The sequence below is a fragment of the Fukomys damarensis genome, unplaced genomic scaffold (genome assembly GCF_012274545.1).
Source record: "Fukomys damarensis isolate Sample0158 unplaced genomic scaffold, DMR_v1.0_HiC HiC_scaffold_14, whole genome shotgun sequence".
Lineage (NCBI taxonomy): Eukaryota > Metazoa > Chordata > Mammalia > Rodentia > Bathyergidae > Fukomys > Fukomys damarensis.
Window position 1 is genome coordinate 43,242,739 of NW_022900926.1, and position 7,382 is coordinate 43,250,120.

Here is a 7,382-nt window from a genome sequence, read left to right on the forward strand (position 1 = left end):
TTTTTTTTTTTTTTTTTTTGTACCAGGGATGAACTTGGGATCTTGCGCTTGCGAGGCAGGCGGCGGAACTCCTGAGCTAAAACCCCGGCTCCTGAGTGCCCTCTCTTGAGGAGTAGTCCCTTGAACTCGGGCAAGGCTACTCTTAGCCAGCCAAGCTCCCTGCGGGCAGACCCAGGTTCGGTTCATCTTTGTCCTCCTCCCAGCTCCCGCAGGCTGCCCTGCACCAGTCAATGCTTAGTCTATACGGAAGGAGTGGGTGAGTGATCAAAGGAGCAGCTTCTGCTGAGACTATGGGCCCCCTACCTCCCCACCCAGCAGTTTATCTGCCAGGAGCCGAACAGCTCCTTACGTCCTTAGTGCAATGACTGCTGTTCTAAGGAGACAAAATACATCTACTCACAATGCTTGCAAAAACCTTCTATTCTCACAGAGAAATTCAGACAGAAAGCAATTCACCTCTTGCTCCCTTTCCAGGGAGAGGCGATCTGACCAGGCCAGAAACACCTTCAAGTCAGAGGGATGAAGGGATGGGGCCGGCAGGGTGGGGAGGCCTTCACATGCTCCAGTTGCAAACATCTTGGGTACAAAGCGGCAAAATGATTTACCGCACTGCTTTCCAAACCAGGTGGCAAAGCCATGCCTGGGCCCCAGCCCCAAATTCTCCAAAATTCGGAGAAGTAAGAGATTTCCTGTACAATGCTGTAGACAAAGCATCTCCACATGCTAAGAGTGTAGCAATTACCTACTCCCTGAGCATGGAAGACAATTTCGAGTGAAGTAAAAGGCTAAAACCCTCCCAGGCAATTTTTGCAGTTGTTCGTGACCATCACCCCAGCTCCAGCCGGGTGGGTAGAAAGCAGGATGGGGCCACGAAAAGGCAGAATTCAGGAAATTCCCAGGAGGAAAGCAGCGATGTGGGGAGAGGGGAGCTTGGGGGACGTTCAGAAAACGCCCTTTCATTTCTGTGCCTTTGCGGGCATGCACAGCTCACCACAGCCCCGAGCCCTCCCAGCGCCTGGAAAAACAAGAGGTCGGGGCCTACCAGCGGGAAAGCGCGGTACCTGATGTCCGGAAGCGACCGGGCCGGCGCTGTACAGCTTCGCGCCCCGCCCACGCAGACCAGGCCCTGCTTCTCCGCTTTGCGCTTGCGCCGCGCCCCGCCTCGCCTACTCTAGCCCAACTGGGGAGTCCGGGGCGGAGGTCTGCTGCCCCCTGCTGGATTGGCTGGGTGGAGCAAGGATTCCCGAAGGCGAGAAGAGGCGTTTGTAGGCTTGTTTTTGCCCTTTACCCCTCCTCCTTGCTAGGGTTCTTACCTGGCCCCTCCTGCACACTGTTGCAAGTGCTCTACTCTTGAGCTGCAGCCCCAGCCCTGTAAGGAGAATTTTTTAAACAGTGAAGTTCATTCACCACTCCGAAGACACGTGGGAGCTCTACAGAACCAAATCATTTTACAGATTTTCTAGCAGTTTGTTCCCATTTCAGTGGAGGGAACCAAAGTTCAGGGAGGCGAAATGACTAAGAGGTCCAAAGTCAGAACCCAAGTTTGTCTGGTTTTGAAGGTTTAATGCCCTTCATGACACTATAGGGTCATGTAGCTGTGGTTGGGAAATCAAGGCTGCGGTTTTATACAAAAGCAAGGGATTGCTGGACTTTGATATCTAGGAGGAATGGTATGCAATCCGAGAGTTGGAAAGCGCTTTAAAACTTGTCTAGTACAGGCTAATCTGTTCCCAAGAAAGAACTTGAAATTCTCATCGCGTTTTGCCTTTTATAGTAATTCCAACCCTCTTATACAATAGTTCTTCAGGAATTTGAAGGCTGTCCTCTAGGAGCCAAACAGCTCTGGGATTTTATGGGGCTGAGAATATCAGAATTCCTCAGAGTACAAAAAAGTAAAGAAAGAACCCTAAGATACGCATTAAATCTTGTGGAATTTATTTGCTGGGTCAAGTTCCTGCACATAAAATATGTTAGGGAAGCAACATGACTGTATCTAACTCATGAGAAGTCCAACTCAGTCCTGAGGAGTTATGAAACCCCTGGAGATTGCCAGGGGAGTTGATGGTGAGACACTGGAATATGGAGGAAGCGGCATCCTGAAGTTTGCCTTGGTTTCCCCAGCCTTCTTTCCATCCCTTCCTGTGCACCTCTTTTTCAGCATCCTCAACCTATCTGCTGAGATTCCAGGAACACTTTCCCTAATGAAAATAAGATGAAAACCTTCTTGAAGTATCCCTTAATGCCAGTGAAATGACCTAGATAAATATTCCCCTGCACCTCGGTACTCAGGTTGAAAATACAGCTCAGGCTAGATGCTGAGATCCTTTGCACACTGCCACTGAGGTAGTAAGAGCTGCAGGCAGCCTCAAGATACTCTTCAAGGCATTTCACCTAACGTGAAAGAAAAACTGTGTATCCTGTGGGAATCCCATACTCTCAGATATGTGGAAGCAGGATTGAGTTTAGCAAAGGGACTATATTCTCTCCACTCATAGCCCTTTACCTGCTACCTCTTCCAGCAATTGCTAAGGCTGCAGCCTAAGGTGAGGACAATGTATAAAGCTTTCTATTCATGATCCACGGAAGATTCTTAAATTCCAATGTGACATCAACTCCTTCGCCATGCTGGAGAAATGCACAATGTAAAGTTACTAAGGAAGCCAACTTTATTAAAATATATTATCAAATTATTAACATTTAAATCTGTGATTATGAACATATTTTAAGATCTAGGGGTACTCCACATAAATATTTCAAAGTAGTTATAACATGTAAATGTTTGTGATTCCCAGTGATGACAGACACAGGGACTAATGCTTCTACGGTTTGTTGCCTAGAAAAAAAATGTTATATTTCCATTGGAGGTTAGTGAAAATAGAAATTTCTGTTTTCCATCTAAGTTTTTTGATATCCTGATTTCTGTCCTCAGGCTCCTTGGGATTTGCAGATCAAAATTCCCAATCTACAGTACTGTAAATTCTCCTAGTTTGTGTACAGGACAATTAGAGAAAGGGAGAGCAAGGTCAACATCCCAACTCTCAGGATGGTTGCTCAGACAGGGTCTTCACAGCTTGGCTAGTGCCATAGGATCCTCATCCTCACTCTCCCATGTTCAGAAACTCAGTTTCTCTCAGCTCTTCCAGGATCACCCTCATTCTGAGAGGTGAAGACCAAAATCACAGGGACTCGTTCATTTTTAAAGCCCACTTCAGATCTTTGATTCTTCTCTCCTTTCAGATCCAGTGTGATAATTATCACTTAGCCTCTGCTAATGAGTAAAAGAAATTATAAGCAAGCATCCAAATGTGTGTTATACATACAGAGATAATTACTAAATTTGATGCTATACTAACATGCTGTGGATATTATGACAAAAATATATCAAAATAAGATCTAAAAGGAAAACATGGATTAAACAGATATTTATATTTAATAAAAATAACAATGACATTGTTCCTCCTGTTTGATACAGAAGAATGTTTCCACTTTTTCTGTTTCCTTTTCCAATAATATTTCTCTAAACTGCCTGCAGGCCTTAGGATACCTTTCTTTTCTCTTATATAGTGGTCAAACTCAACATAGCTAAATGTTAAATTCACTCTGACCTGCAGCTCTGCTCTTGCACCCATGTTACACTGGTTCTTACTATCAGTCCAATGGGATGACATTAAGCTGAATATCCTCTCAACCAAAGTGTTTCTTAGGAATTTACTTACTGACAATGGAAAGTTTGTAGGCTTGTAAGAATGAATTTCTATTTCCCTCAAGGTGTCCACCCACATTGCATCCACAGGCTCACTCTGACAGACTGTCAATGAGGGCCACACTACATGTATAAACTCATCATAGAGGCTATCCACGTCTAAAATGTCCACTGCATGGATGTAATTACAAATCAAACATCTCAGAAAGAATGTCTTTAAAGCATGGAGGTAATAATTTAACTGGTGAAATTAAAGTTGGAGTCCAAATAAATTACAATTTTAGTTAGGAAATTGAGAAAGTCCTGCTTACTTGGCTGCCTTTTTCTGATTTTTTTAAAAGTTCCAGAGTAGTCTTTAATCCCCCCCGCCAAAATGCATCATTTTGTCTGTTGTATGAGCTTCTGTCTCAAACTGTCCATAATATCAGGTAATTCAGAAGCTTTCAATCCATCCTTTTCTAGGCTTCTTCTGGTCTTTTCAAAGATCAACAGTGTTGCAAAAGCAGCATATAAACTTCTGTTGTACTATAATCCTTCCAAACATCCTTCCAAATATATATTTCCAAATTAGAGGACATCCTTTGGGCCCACACTTTGAAAATATGATTTTATAGCAGGCAAATATTTTAGCATCTTTTGTATGGCTGGCAACATGATACCTACACGTCTAAAGAAATTATCTCCATTTCTATAAAGCCAAAAATCTCATCAAATAGTTCTCTATTTTTTGAGGAAACTGAAAAGTAACCAAAAACTTTCATTACAGAAGTCTCACTATCACTTAAGTAAATCACACCCCCTTTTAACACTGATGTGTGTATGTGTGTGTGTGTGTGTGTGTGCATGCTGGACATGGAACAGGTGAGATCTTTTCCTTTTCTTTGTTAAGTTTATAGACTGAATAGAATGTAACTCAATTTACATCTGCAACCTCTGATGAATATGCAGATGGATGAGCTAAGTGCAGTCGGTATTTAATCGAAATATCAACCATATTTATGAACTCTCCAGTTTCATTAATGCCCTCACTGGAATCAGGGTGCTTCTTTTACCTCCCTTGGCCTTGGTCATGGTGAGCAGTGGTGATGGGGCAGCCAGGTGATGAACTTCAGTGCAGGGAGGAAGACTACAGATGCTCTGCTCAAGTTTGAATACTGGCCTAGATATGGAAACTCTCTGCATTTGTATACAACTCTGTGGGCAAGGCATTAACCCAGAAGCTTTATCATCCATTAGTAAAGAGCTTCTCAAGACTACCGAAGCAATCTAACAACATAAGTGAAAGATGTATACGCTGAAAATGACAGTACTCTGAAAAAGGAGATTGAAGAGGATATCGGAAAATGGAAAGATATCCCATTTTTGGATAGGCAGAACCAATATTGTAAAAATGGCCATATTTCCAAAACTGTTAAACAGATTTAATGCACTCCTGATCAAAATACAAACAGTATACCTCAGGGAAATAGAAAAAAACAATCCCAAAATTCGTATGCAACCAGAAGAGACCTAGAATAGCAAATCCTGGGCAGCAAGGACAAGGCAGGGAACACCATAATCCCTGATTTAAAGTTATACTACAAAGCTACTATGATAAAAACAGCATGGTACTAGAAAATAAAACAGACCAGGGGATTAATGGAACAGAACAGAAGATGCAGAAATGACTCCAAGCACACTAAGCAACCTTATCTTTGACAAAGTGGACAAACACCTTCACTGGAAGAAAGGTAGCCTCTTTAATAAGTGGTGCTGGAGCAAGTGGCTTTCCACATGCTGAAGACTAAACCTAGATCTGTATCCCTCACCATGCACTAAAGTAAAATCTAAATGGGATCAAAGCTCTAAATATAAAAATAGAGACACTTACTTTGCTGGATCTAGGTAAATCTTTAGAACATATAAGCGTGGGCAAAGACTTTATGAACCAAACCCTGATTGCACAGGAAATATTATAAAGAATCAACAACTGGTATCACATCAAATTAAAAAGCTTTTGTACAGTGAAAGAAACCACCAACAGAGTAAAGAGATATTCTATAGAATGGGAAAAATACTTACCAGCTACTCTCAGACAAAAGACTAACATCTAGAGTATAAAAAGAACTAAAATATCAGATCTGTTGGCCAGGGATTTAGCTCAGTGATACTGTCACCTGCCTTACAACTGCAAGGTCACGAGTTTGATCCCCAGTACCAAAAAAATAAAAAATAAAATAAAATAAAAAAATCAGATCCCTCATATTTAAAGACTCAGGCCAAAAATGGACATTTAAAATAAATAGATACTTCTTGGGCTGGGGATTTAGCTCAGTGGTGCCGCCACCTGCCTCACAAGCACAAGGTCTTGAGTTTGATCCCCATACTATTAAAAAAAAAAAAAAAGGAAGAGACACTTTTCAGATGAAGAAGCACAACAGCAAAAAAATACATTTTTTAAATATTCAATACCACTGGTCATTCAAGAACTGCAAACTAAAAAAAAAAAAAAAATACTGAGATTCCATCTCCAGAAAGAAAGAATGGCTATCATCAAGAAATCAATCAATAACAAATGCTGGCAAGGCTATGGGGAAAAGAGAGCCCTTCTTCATTGTTGGCAGGAATGTAAACTGGTACAACTGGGAAAATTAGTAGATATTCCTCAAATGGAACTAGAGGCTCCATTTGACCCAGCCATTCCCCTTCTAGGTATCTTCCCAAAAGAGTTAAAAGCATCATACTACAGTGATATACACATACCCATACTTATAGCAGCACAATTTATAAGAGCTAAATCTTACAAACAGCCAAGATGCCCATCAATAGAAGAATGGATAAAGAAAATGGGTGGGGATAGGGGTGTTCAGGGGCACCTGCCCCGGCTACCTTCCTTGCTGGATGGAGCTGGTGGCAGCACAGGCAGTGGAGGGCACGGCTACCTAGTCCCCGCTGACTGGGCTCAAGAAGGCTTCCTTGCTGGCGCTGATTGTTATTCTTTATTCCTTGTTCTTTGTATATTATTCTTTCATCCCCTGCTGTACCCCTGATTCAAGTGAGTGGGCAAATGAGGGCAAATGAGGATGAAAAGTCTGACAGTGAACCAGCAGTACACCGTGAACTCATAGAACAGGAAGTAACAAAACAGATCAGGCGCTAGAAAAATTCAAAACAGAAAGAATTTCCCAGATAACCATAGAGATGGTGAGCAAAATGAAAGTCATGATTCGAGACTCTAGAACAGAAACTGACAAAAAAATAGATGAGCTCAGGACCATGATAGAAGCCTTGAAGGCCCAGCATAAGAAAGAAATGGAAACAATGAATGGCCAACATAGGAAAGAAATGGAATCCATAAAACAGATTCAAACAGATATCCAGGGGTTTAAAAACTCAATAGAATGTGTTCGCAGCAGAATAAAAGAATGCAAAGATAGAATCTCAGATAAAGAAGATAGGATTGCACTCAGTGACCAGTGACTGTGAAAAGAGAGGTCTCTTAAAATCAGTAAGTGATCATGAGAAATTCATCCAACAACTCCAAGATGATGCAAAGAAGAATAACATAAGACTGATAGGAATCCATGAAGTAGCAGGAGAAAATACAAATGACTTGAAGCTGTTCACAGAATTAATGACAGAAAACTTCCCAAACAGAGGGGAAGAATTTGACATACAGATAAGTGAGACATACAGAACT

The 7,382-nt window shown here is 41.8% G+C and overlaps 1 protein-coding gene across 7 annotated transcripts in view; it reads right to left on the reverse strand.

The window, feature by feature from the left end:
- Window positions 1-7,382, reverse strand: part of Tmem14a (transmembrane protein 14A) — a 19,454-nt gene that overhangs the window by 8,590 nt on the left and 3,482 nt on the right. The window contains exon 1 of one of the 7 annotated variants that reach the window (XM_033763340.1): window positions 1,043-1,137. The gene's annotated coding sequence lies outside the window, so the exon portion shown is untranslated. Of the gene's footprint in view, window positions 1-1,042; window positions 1,147-1,313; window positions 1,370-7,382 lie in introns of those variants that run through there. The other 6 variants (XM_010631079.3, XM_010631077.3, XM_010631078.3 and 3 more) reach the window with 6 other exon arrangements.